Below are 13,756 nucleotides of genomic sequence, written 5' to 3' on the forward strand. Positions count from 1 at the left end.
AGCAGAGAAAGCGTCGCCAAAATTTACGCTTGTCGGCAAAAGTGTAGCTGCGATGATGACCTCCACGTGAACTTTTGACAAAGTTGAACACGTTTCTGAAAAGCCGAGAACGCGTCGCTTAACTTACGCCGGAAATTCCGGCTTTTTGAATCGATGGACGCGTCGTCTTGGCTTCTTATAGAGCTATCGATCACCACAACAAACACACTCTGAAGATTTCCCATTCTTTGAAAATCGACTCCGGCCCTTTGAGAATTAACTCCATCCACCCCATCTCTTTGAACACTTTTGAAAATGGCAAACCCATCGAACCTTAGCTTAGATTTGAGTCTCAGCAGCGATCCGGTTGCGCCCCGTCAAGGTAATGTATGGCGTCCTTCTTTTTTATCTTCTAACGGTCTTCTTACAGGTGAAGACTCCGTGATGCAGGACGCCACAACAGCTACAATAGTAGCTAGAAACCTCCTTACTCCAAAAGATAGTAGGCTGCTGTCAGGACGGTCCGATGAGTTGGCTGTTCAAGAGTCCCTCGCACTTAGTGTTCAGTGTGCGAGTTCTGTGTCCAACATGGGCCAACGCCTGCTTGCCCGCTCCCGTCAGGTGGAATCATTGATGGCAGAGGTGGAAAGTCTTAAGCAAGAGATCAAACTGCTTAAGTACGAGAATAGAAGTTTGCATGTGCTTGCAAACAACTATTCGACGGGCATGAAGAGGAAGCTTGATGAGCTGCAAGAATCCAATGGTCGTATGCAAAGTGACCGTCAAAGTGACCGTCAAAGGCTTGCGGCTTACTTCCAGAGGCATATTTTTCCTGGGTCATCCAGCGCTTGGCCAAGTATTGAGGCCTGGAATGCTCTAGCTCCGAAGCCTTCCGCTCTGATGGCTTCCGCTCCGATGCCTCCCGCTTCTAGGCCTCCCGCTTCTATGCCTTCCGCTCCTATGCCTTCCGCTCCGACGCCTCGTAGTGGGGCTTCACGTAAACAACCTTTGTGAAGCTCCATCTTTCTCCATGTTTAGTATCTTTTTTCTTTTTTCTTTTTTTTTTCTTTTTTTTTTTTTTTTTTTTTTTTTTTTTGAACATGCTTTGTTTTATTTAGTGCATTGGGTTGCCTCCCAAGTAGCGCTTTCTTTTACGTCTTGCAGCCGGACGAAGAACCCAATCACTCCAGGATATGTTCACGAATCGGATGAGAACTCCGAGTCATAAACTAGTACCTAGAACAAGAAACAAAACACAAATCAGAAACAAAAACTAAAATACATAATAAAAACGAACAATCCAAGGAATTAGCAAATTTTCTAATCCCCGGCAGCGGCGCCAAAATTTGATGCGAGATTTATACGCGCATAAATTAAACCCTCTTTTTATCGATTGTAGTAAGTATGTAAGTAGGGATCGTTCTGGACCGGGGATTAGGAGGGATTGTTAATCACTTGGATTTGACTCAAAAACGTAAAAACAAAGTTAAAAACGTTCACAAAGGACTCAAAACAAGTTCAAAAGACTCAAAACTGCCTAAAAACACTAACTAGGCAGTTTCTGACCTTAAATCCAATGTTGGACGAAATTAAGTAATATGGCTTGATTCAAATGTAAAAACACAATATAAAACACTAAACTATACTCAAAGAATGTAAAACAAAACACTTAAAACACTAAAACAAACCAAAAGACTCAAAACAGCACCAAAACACTCAAAACTGCCTTAAAAACACAATCTGGGCAGTTTTGAGCATTTTGACTACTTTGGACGAATTTGGGAAATAAAATGAATCAAAACACTTAGAAACATAAACTAAGACACTTTCTAACTAAATTGGACAATAAAGTAAAGGGGGATTTAGGTTTATACGAAAATTGAAATAATGAAACAAATTGCAACTAAAACAGAATGTAAATATGAAATTGATGTAATTGAATGGATGGGAACCTAGTTAAGGGGTTCATCTCCATACATGTTATACTTGCATAATAAAATGATTTCCAATTACATTTCAATAAACCATGAATTCTCAACACCCCAAGTTAACCGTGATGCACTAATTAACCTTCAAATCTTCCTAACGTTATTGAATTGGATGATGCATGCGACAATTCAAAACATTCCCCACAAGTCCTCAACATGAATGCATAGAAGAGGTACAAGCAAGAATCATTACGCTCTATGAAAATTATAAGTGTTGACGAGGCATTCGTTACTATGGATTGCATGAAACTTATGCCAAGAATTCGTTTAACGCGATTGTTTATAAGCAACCTCCACTACTTGTGAATATAAGTTCGTAACTATTAGGTGAAACTCACTTATATTCTAGCGTCATATTCATGCATGAAAATTAAGCGTGCACTCTCAATAAACATACATAAATAAGTTATCAATCAAACGGTTAAACAAATTGAAATCACAACTTATGAAACGCAATTAGAAGTAATCAAATCAAAATGCAAGCATAAACATATATTTCGAATCACCCCCTAACCAAGGGGGGTTTATTTCCTCATAACTTTGAAATCAAAGAAACACCTAAACATTCCAACAACTCAAACTTGAATTGTATGAACGTTTAGGCACTCTTCTCTTCCTCGTTGTTGTAGCACAAGGTCTAAGGTGAGGTTTGGTGGTGTGAATGGTTTGGGGAGTGGTGTAAATGGAAGGATGGTGTTTGGATTGTAAGGGAAGCTCACGGCACAAAGGGGGAAGTGTTTGTGGTATGTACAATGGAATGGAAGTGTTTGTGGAATGGGTGAATTTCTGGCACAAAGGCCTTATTTCTGTGGTGAATGGATGTGAATGAGAATGAATGCAATGGATGCTTATTTATAGGTGAAATGGGGGGAACATGACAGCTAGGTTATGATGATGAATGCATGTGCAAAGTTGGTTGAATGATTATGAGTGCATGTGGCTGAAATAGCATGTGGAATGGTTGGAAATGCAAGGAGAATGCATGTGCACGGTTTTGGGAGAGAATGGGAGTGCAAGTGGCTGAAATGTTAGAGGAACAAGTGCATGTGGCTGCATTGTGGTGCAATGATGGAGGAACAATCTGAAAATGCAAGGTATGGCTGGAATGATTGTGTTTGTTTGAATGTGCATGTGATTAAATTAAAGGATGCAAAGTAAATAAATAATGAATGCATGTGTTGAATTATGAAGATGCATGTGCAATGAAGTGGAATGACAATCTGAAATGGGATAGGTACCCACGGCAATGATGATTTCTGGTGGTGTTTGGGTGTATGTTTGAATGGTGCATGTGGGTGAAGGTGTGGCTGCATGTTTGAATGATTAAAGGGACATGTGGGGGTGGAAATGATGAATGAAATGCATGTGAATGACAGCTAGATATGTTGATGAATGCATGTGACTTGTTTGTGGTGAGTGAAAATGCAATCTGAAATGGGAGAGCATGTGGATTAAAGGGGGAATGGTGGCTGCAAAGTGAATGAATAATGAAATGGGAAAGCATGTGCAAGGTTTTGGTGTGAATGATTGAATGTGCATGTGGCTGCAATGGATTAGGAATCCTTCAATTTCGTCCATCCTCTTGGCTCCAAGCATATGATATCCATTCCAATCTCTAATTTGCTCCAAAAGGCTCCAAAAGGCATCCTTTTGCATACTTTGCCCTTAGAACCTACAAACACACGAAAATAGCTTAAAGTACTAAAATAACTAAAGAAACATAACGTAAATGCACGAGAACAAGCCATTTAAGTCGCATGAATATGCTCCTATCAGGGGTGGTGCGGCAAGGTTTGATGGTGGTGTTTGGAGGTTGGGATGGAGGTGTGGAAGTAGGGGAATGGTGTAGAGTTGCTTGTAAGGTCACGGCAAGGGATGGTTCTCTGAATGAATGTATGAATGTTGTGTGAAGGGTGGTGATCTAAATGGTGCGGCAAGGGCTATTTATATAGGCTAGTTTGGCACACTTAGTGAAGGAAAAGGATTGCATAATCCCATTGAAAAAGGGTTAATTCAAGTCAGAAATCAAGTGGGATTTGGAATAGGTAGTGCGGCTAGGATTTAGGGAGTTCTAGAAGGTTAGGTGCGGCACACATGTAGGGAGAGGATAAGGTGTTCTAGAAGAAGTGTTTAAGGCAGATTCCTAATCTGCCAGATTCCTAAGCCACAAAGATTCATTCATTCACCATTCACGCCAGAAAATCATCCCATCCCTCTAACACATCCATACTTCACCATTCTCCATATTTTCTGCCCAAAACCAACCCTTGCCGTCCCCTACATCCATCCCAAACCTAAATCCATCATTCTACATCATCCATAACCCCCTAAACTCACCAGAACCTCTTGTGCCGTAGCAAAGGAGAGGAAGAAGATTGCTTGAAGATTCTAGCTATTCAACATTGGATCGTTGGAGTATTTAGGTGTTCTCTTTCTTATATTTACAATGTATATTTTTGGGTGGTTAGAGGCACGGCAAGGGGTGTAGGTTGGGTGTGGATGAGTGTTTGATGGTTGGAAGGTGGTGGAGAACTCGGCAAAGAGGGTGGAAGAAGGTGGTGTGGCTGGTTGTGTTTATGGGCTGTTTTATGATGTTTTGGGATGAATGGATGTGTGTGGGAGTGAATGGACGAATTTCTGTGGTGAATGATCCTCTAGGGTTCGTCCAAGGGCTGATTATATGTGTTTTAGGAGGTTAATAACATACCTAATTTAGTTTTGATTCAGATTTCCTAGTCTAAATAGAAAAGGTAAGTGAATAAAGTCCAAATAAAATCAGAAAAAGGGGATGCACGAATTTAAACAAATAAGGAATGTCCTTGCCTTGCAAGGAATCAGAAATTAAACCCCTTTCACAGCAAGGAAAGGGGATTTAAGGTAAGAAATGAAATTGGTACAAAAGAAGGAAGGAAAAGTCAATTCCTTGCAAGAAATCAGAAATTAGGACTTTAGGGAAAGTTTTAGAACTAGGAAAGTGAATTAAACTAGGAAATAAGAGTTTGAAATCAGGAAACATAAGGGGAGGTTGATAGGAGCATATTCATGCGACTTAAATGGCTTGTTCTCGTGCATTTACGTTATGTTTCTTTAGTTATTTTAGTCCTTTATGCTTCTTTTGTGTGTTTTCAGGTTCTAAGGGCAAAGTATTCAAAAGGATGCCTTTTGGAGCCTTTTGGAGCAAATTAGAGATTGGAATGGATATCATATGCTTGGAGCCAAGAGGATGGACGAAATTGAAGGATTCCTCCTCCATTGCAGCCACATGCACATTCAATCATTCACACCAAAACCTTGCACATGATTTCCCATTTCATTATTCATTCACCTTGCAGCCACTCCACATGCATTTCTAGCTTTTCCTTTGCATTCCCCCTTTAATCAACACATGCATCCACTCACCAAGAAATCATTCACTCCACATGCATTTCTAGCTTTTCCTTTGCATTCCCCCTTTAATCAACACATGCATCCACTCACCAAGAAATCATTCATTCCACATGCACCCAAAACACCACCAGAAATCATCATTGCCATTGTTCCTCCATCATTGCACCACAATGCAGCCACATGCACTTGTTCCTCTAACATTTCAGCCACTTGCACTCCCATTCTCTCCCAAAACCGTGCACATGCCTTCTCCTTGCATTTCCAACCATTCCACATGCTATTTCAGCCACATGCACTCATAATCATTCAACCAACATGTGCACATGCAACCTAGCTGTCATGTTCCCCCCATTTCACCTATAAATACTCATTCATTCACACTCATTCATACACAATTCATTTCACAACAGAAATTGGTCCCTTGGGGCCGTGCCCTTCACAAGTCCATCCATTCCATTCATATTGACTCTTCCATTTCAGAATGTAGACATCAAACACCCTTGCCGTGCTCTCCCCTACAAATCCAAACACCATCCTTCCATTCCTCCACCACTACCCAAACCATTCACACCACCAAACTATCCTTAGACCTTGTGCTACAACGAAGAGGAAGATAAGAGTGCCTAAACGTTCATACAATTCAAGTTTGAGTTGTTGGAATGTTTAGGTGTTTCTTTGATTTCTATGTTTAATTTCAATACTCTTTGTTTTGTACGAATGAGGCATGGAAGAAAAGAGTGCCTAAACGTTCATACAATTCAAGTTTGAGTTGTTGGAATGTTTAGGTGTTTCTTTGATTCTCTTTGTTTTGTATCATAAGGAACTAAACCCCCCTTGGCTAGGGGGTAATTTGAAATATATGTTTATGCTTGCGTTTTGATTTGATTACTTCTAATTGCGTTTCATAAGTTGTGGATTCAATTTGTTTAACCGTTTGATTGATAACTTATTTATGAATGTTTATTAAGAATGCACACTTAATTTTCATGCATGAATATGACGCTAGAATATAAGTGAGTTTCACCTAATCGTTATGAACTTATATTCACAAGTAGTGGAGGTTGCTTATAAACAATCGCGTTAAATGAATTCTTGGCATAAGTTTCATGCAATCCATAGTAACAAATGCCTCGTCAACACTTATAATTTTCATAGAGCGTAATGATTCTTGCTTGTATCTCTTCTATGCATTCATGTTGAGGACTTGTGGGGAATGTTTTGAATTGTTGTATGCGCTAATCCATCCAATTCAATAATGTTAGGAAGATTTGAAGGTTATTTAGTGCATCACGGTTAACCCGGGGTGTTGAGTTTCATGGTTTATTGAAATGCAATTGGAAATCATTTTATTATGCAAGTATAACATGTATGGAGATGAACCCCTTAGCCATTCTATCATCCATTCATTCCATTCCATCAAATTCGTTTTACAATCTGTTTTGTTTATTAACTTGTTTTGTTATTTCAATTTTCGTATAAATCTAAATCCCCCTTTACTTTAATGTCCAATTTAGTTAGAAATCAATTTAGTTTGTGCTTTTAAGTGTTTTGATTCATTTTATTTCCCAATTTCGTCCAAATTCACCAAAGTGCTCAAAACTGCCCAGAAAGTGATTTTAAGGCAGTTTTGAGTGTTTTGGGTGATGTTTGAGTCTTTTGGTTTGTTTTAATGTTTTAAGTGTTTAGTTTTACATTCTTTGAGTTAGTTTAGTGTTTTATATTGTGTTTTTACATTCTTGAGTCAAGTTATTACTTAATTTCGTCCAAATTTGTGTTTGTGCTCAAATCTGCCCAGAAAGTGGTTTTTAGGCAGATTTGAGTGTGTTTGTGTTGTTTTGAGTCTTTTGGTTTGTCTTAGTGTTTTAAAGTTTAGTTTTGCATTCTTTGAGTCTAGTATAGTGTTTCATATTGTTATTTTACGTTTTTGAGTCAAATCCAAGTGGTTAACAATCCCTCCTAATCCTCGGTCCAGAACGATCCCTACTTATACATATACTACAATTTGACGAAAAGAGGGTTTAATTTGTGTGCGTATAAATCTCGCATCAGAGGTGCGGCATAAGGTTTAGGGAAAGGTAAGGCATTAAACAAGAGGTGTTAGAATAAGGGAAAGGTACTAACACATATGAAAAATAGGGAAGTTTGCACAAAGAAAGGGAAACCACCTTCTTTGCACGGCAAGGAAGGGAAAATTTGCAAAGAACCTTTATTTGTTGTCCAAGGGTGCTCGGGAGCCATCTTAAGTGCTAAAACTTAGAGCGTTCTTGATTTAGGAAAGGTCAACCAAAATAGGAAACTTTGGCTTAACTTTCCTACTTCAAGTAGGAATCCTTGTGTGATTAGGAATCCTCGTCCAACTAGGAATCCTCATGTGAGTGGGAAACCTCCTTCAATTTGGAAACCTTCTCGTAATTGGAATCCTCGTCGTAGTAGGAATCCTTGCGACATCAAGTCTTCAATTTCGTCCATTCCTTTTGCTCCATGCATAAGCTATCCAATTTGTGCCCAAAAGTGCTCCAAAAGGTTCCAAAATGCATCCTTTCGCCAAATACGTCTTATGAACCTGAAAACACACGAAAGAAGCTTAAAGAACTAAAATAACTAAGAACTAATAACATAAATGCACGAAAACAAGCAAACTAAGTCGCATAAATATGCTCCTATCACCCCTACATCCATCCCAAACCTAAATCCATCATTCTACATCATCCATAACCCCCTAAACTCACCAGAACCTCTTGTGCCGTAGCAAAGGAGAGGAAGAAGATTGCTTGAAGATTCTAGCTATTCAACATTGGATCGTTGGAGTATTTAGGTGTTCTCTTTCTTATATTTACAATGTATAAATCTGTTTTCCTTTGTTTTGTGAACATGAGGAACTAAGCCTTTTGGCTAGGGGGCTATTCAATACCATGATTATGCTTGCAAGATGAATTGATTACATCCAATTGTTATTTCATAAGTTGTGAATTCAATTTGCTTAACTGTTTGATTGATAACTCATTCTTGTGTGTTGATTAAGGTGGCCACTTAGTTTTTCATGCAGGGATTTGAAGCTAAAATATAAGGGAATTTCACCTAATAGTTATAACCTTATATTTGCTAGTAGTGGAGGTCGTTTATCGACGATCGCGTTAAGTGAATTCTTGGCAAAAGTTTCATGCTTTTCATAGTAACAATTGCCTCGTCAATACTTATAGTTTTCATGAAACTTAATGATCTTTGATTGTACCTTTATTGTGCTTTTCACGTAAGGGACTTTTAGAGAATGTTTTGAGTTGTTGTATGCGCTTTCCCATCCAATTCAATAACTTAAGGAAAACTTGAAAGTTAAAAAAGTGCTGTTCACGGTTAACTTGGGGTATTGAGTTTCATGATTTATTGAAAGAAGCAATTGGAAATCAATTTGAATGCAAGTGTGTCATGTGTGGAGAAGAACCCTCTAGTTAGCCCATCATTCATCAATTCACCTAATTTAGTCTATAGAATCTGTTTTCTTTGTCCTTGTCTTAATTTACTTAATTTTCGTCAAAACCAATTCCCCCATTAATTTAAAGTGTTAGATTAGTTAGAAATCAATTTAGTTGATGTTTTTAAGTGTTTTGAGTCAAGTGATAACTTAATTTCGTCCAGATTTGAGTAAAGTGTTCAAAACTGCCCAGAAAGTGTTTTTAAGGCAGTTTTGAGTGTTTGTTTGCTGTTTTGAGTCTTTTGGTTCGTTTTGGTGTTTTATAGTTTAGTTTTGCATTCTTTTAGTCTAGTTGAGTGTTTAAACTTTGCTTTTACGATTTTGAGTCAGTTTAGAGTGTTTAGCAATCCCTCCTAATCCCCGGTTTAAGAACGATCCCTACTTACATATCTACTACAATTGTCAACAAGAGGGTTTAATTTGTGTGTTAAGTAATTTTCGCATCAATATGGAAAGTCCTAATCTAGGCCAGGTGAGGATAATGTGGCTAACAACGAAAATAGGCTTTGAAAAGGCTCAAGAGGGTTAATCCTACAATACATATGAAAAGGGATAGGCTTTTTGGCTTTGGCTTGACTAATAACTTCATCTTATTGTATGTTATGCAATCAATACCATGCTTTGAATGAAATGGGCATGAGTTGAAATGCATTCTAAATAGCAACCAAGCAAAGAATGATGAGATCTGATGTGTAAATTAACTTGACACACAAATTAAACCCTATGGATGACAATTGTAGTATATGAGCAAATAGGGATCGTTCTAGACCGGGGATTAACTAGGGATGCTAATCAATGTGAAATTGACTCAAAAACGTAAAATAAAGTTTAAAACACTAAACTAGACTCAAAGAATGCGAAATTAAACGCTTAAAGCACTAAGACAAACCAAAAGACTCAAACATCACCCAAAACACTCAAAACTGCCTTAAAAACACTTTCTGGGCAGTTTTGAGCACTTTGGTGAATTTGGACGAATTTGTGTAATAACTTGAATCAAAACACTTAGAAACATAAACTAAGACACTTTCTAACTAAATTGGACAATAAAGTAAAGGGGGATTGTGTTTTGGACGAAATTAAACTAAATGCACAGATTCTAATTAAAACAGATTGTAAAAACGAAATTGATGAAATAGAATGATGAGAAACTAGTTAGAGGGTTCCTTATCCACACATGAACATATGCATATAATTTGATTCCCAGTTATGACTTCAACAAACGATAAATGACAAAGCTCCAAGTTAATTAGGTCCGCTTAAATTAACTTTCAGATTTCCCTAGATTCATTGGATTGAATGGGATACGCATTACAACCAAATTATTCCTAATCAAAGTCCCTAACTATGGAATACGCATGATAGAGACATTCAACAAAGATCATTAATTCAACGGAAATCATAAACATCGACTAGGCATTCATAACTATGGAATACGCATGTTAATCCAGCCTAGGGTTTACTAAACACAATCGTGACTAGCTGATAGGAGCATATTCATGCGACTTAAATGGCTTGTTCTCGCGCATTTACGTTATGTTTCTTTAGTTATTTTAGTCCTTTATGCTTCTTTTGTGTGTTTTCAGGTTCTAAGGGCAAAGTATGCAAAAGGATGCCTTTTGGATTAAATTAGAGATTGGAATGGATATCATATGCTTGGAGCCAAGAGGATGGACGAAATTGAAGGATTCCTCCTCCATTGCAGCCACATACACATTCAATCATTCACACCAAAACCTTGCACATGCTTTCCCATTTCATTATTCATTCACCTTGCAGCCACTCCACATGCATTTCTAGCTTTTCCTTTGCATTCCCCCTTTAATCAACACATGCATCCACTCACCAAGAAATCATTCATTCCACATGCACCCAAAACACCACCAGAAATCATCATTGCCGTGGGTACCTATCCCATTTCAGATTGTCATTCCACTTCATTGCACATGCATCTTCATAATTCAACACATGCATTCATTATTTATTTACTTTGCATCCTTTAATTTAATCACATGCACATTCAAACAAACACAATCATTCCAGCCATACCTTGCATTTTCAGATTGTTCCTCCATCATTGCACCACAATGCAGCCACATGCACTTGTTCCTCTAACATTTCAGCCACTTGCACTCCCATTCTCTCCCAAAACCGTGCACATGCCTTCTCCTTGCATTTCCAGCCATTCCACATGCTATTTCAGCCACATGCACTCATAATCATTCAACCAACATGTGCACATGCAACCTAGCTGTCATGTTCCCCCCATTTCACCTATAAATACTCATTCATTCACACTCATTCATACACAATTCATTTCACAACAGAAATTGGTCCCTTGGGGCCGTGCCCTTCACAAGTCCATCCATTCCATTCATTCACTCTTCCATATTCCAGAAATTCGTCAAAACCTCTCCACACCCTTGCAGCAGCCACCAAAACACTTTTCTCCTCCATTGCAGCCACTCCAACCACTCCCCAAACCATTCACACCATCAAACTATCCTTAGACCTTGTGCTACAACGAAGAGGAAGATAAGAGGGCCTAAACGTTCATACAATTCAAGTTTGAGTTGTTGGAATGTTTAGGTGTTTCTTTGATTTCAATGTTTAATTTCAATACTCTTTGTTTTGTACGAATGAGGAATGGAAGAGAAGAGGGCCTAAACGTTCATACAATTCAAGTTTGAGTTGTTGGAATGTTTAGGTGTTTCTTTGATTCCAATGTTTAAATTCAACTAAACCCCCCTTGGCTAGGGGGGGATTCGAAATATATGTTTATGCTTGCATTTTGATTTGATTACTTCTAATTGCGTTTCATAAGTTGTGGATTCAATTTGTTTAACCGTTTGATTGATAACTTATTTATGTATGTTTATTGAGAATGCGCGCTTAATTTTCATGCATGAATATGACGCTAGAATATAAGTGAGTTTCACCTAATAGTTACGAACTTATATTCGCAAGTAGTGGAGGTTGCTTATAAACAATCGCGTTAAACAAATTCTTGGCATAAGTTTCATGCAATCATAGTAACGAATGCCTCGTCAACACTTATAATTTTCATAGAGCGTAATGATTCTTGCTTGTACCTCTTCTATGCATTCATTTTGAGGACTTGTGGGGAATGTTTTGAATTGTCGCATGCATCATCCAATTCAATAACGTTAGGAAGATTTGAAGGTTAATTAGTGCATCACGGTTAACTTGGGGTGTTGAGTATCATAGTTTATTGAAATGCAATTGGAAATCATTTTATTATGCAAGTATAACATGTATGGAGATGAACCCCTTAGCCATTCTATCATCCATTCATTCCATTCCATCAAATTCGTTTTACAATCTGTTTAGTTTATTAACTTGTTTTGTTATTTCAATTCTCGTCAATTTAAAACCCCCCTTTACTTTCTTGTTCTTTAGTGTTTAGAATTTGTTTAGTTTATGTTTTAAAGTGTTTTGATTCAATTTTATTTCCCAATTTCGTCCAAATTCACCAAAGTGCTCAAAACTGCCCAGAAAGTGATTTTAAGGCAGTTTTGAGTGTTTTGGGTGATGTTTGAGTCTTTTGGTTTGTCTTAGTGTTTTAAAGTTTAGTTTTGCATTTTTTGAGTCTAGTATAGTGTTTCATATTGTTATTTTACGTTTTTGAGTCAAATCCAAGTGGTTAACAATCCCTCCTAATCCCCGGTCTAGAACGATCCCTACTTATACATATACTACAATTTGACGAAAAGAGGGTTTAATTTGTGTGCGTATAATTCTCGCATCAAATTTTGGCGCCGTTGCCGGGGATTAGAAAATTTGCTAATCCCTTGGATTGTTTTATTTTTGTTTGTTTTTATTTTTCCAGATTCTTAATTTTGTTTTGTTTCTTGTTTTAGGTACTAGTTCATGACTCGGAGTTCTCATCCGATTCGTGAACATATCCTGGAGTGATTGGATTCTTCGTCCGGCTGCAAGACGTAAAAGAAAGCGCTACTTGGGAGGCAACCCAATGCACTGAAAAAAAAAAAAAAAAAAAATTTCATATATTAAAAAAAAAAATATATACTAAACATGGAGAAAGATGGTGCTTCACAAAGGTTGTTTACGTGAAGCCCCACTACGAGGCGTCGAAGCGGAAGGCATTGAAGCGGAAGGCATTGAAGCGGAAGGCATCGGAGCGGAAGGCATCGGAGCGGAAGGCATCGGAGCGGGAGGCATCGGAGCGGGAGGCATCGGAGCTAGAGCATTCCAGGCCTCAATACTTGGCCAAGCGCTGGATGAGCCAGGAAAAAGGTGCCTCTGGAGGAAAGACGAAAACCTTTGACGGTCACTGTGAATCCGACCTTCAGACTCTTGCAGCTCATCAAGCTTCCTCTTCATGCCCGTCGAATAGTTGTTGGCAAGCACGTGCAAATTTCTATTCTCGTACTTAAGCTGCTGGATCTCTTGCTTAAGACTCTCCACCTCTGCCATCAATGATTCCACCTGACGGGAGCGGGCAAGCAGGCGTTGGCCCATGTTGGACACAGAACTCGCACACTGAACACTAAGTGCGAGGGACTCTTGAACGGCCAACTCATCGGACCGTCCTGACAGCAGCCTACTATCTTTTGGAGTGAGGAGGTTCCTAGCTACTATTGTAGCTGTTGTGGCGTCCTGCATCACGGAGTCTTCACCTGAAAGAGGACTGTTAGAAGATAAGAAAGAAGGGCGCCATACATTACCTAGACGAGGCGCGCCCGTATCACTGCTAAGGCTCAATTCCAAGCTAAGGTTCGATGAGTTTGCCATTTTTCAAAAGTGTTCAAAGAGAAGGGATGGAGTTAAATTTCAAAGGCCCGGAGTCGATTTTCAAGAATGGGAAATCTTCAGAGTGTGTTTGTTGTGGTGATCGATAGCTCAATAAAAAAGCTAAGGCGACGCGTCCACCAATTCAAAAAGCCGGAAT

This window comes from Pyrus communis, chromosome 5, assembly GCF_041283825.1.
Source record: "Pyrus communis isolate YQ-2024b chromosome 5, ASM4128382v1, whole genome shotgun sequence".
NCBI lineage: Eukaryota > Viridiplantae > Streptophyta > Magnoliopsida > Rosales > Rosaceae > Pyrus > Pyrus communis.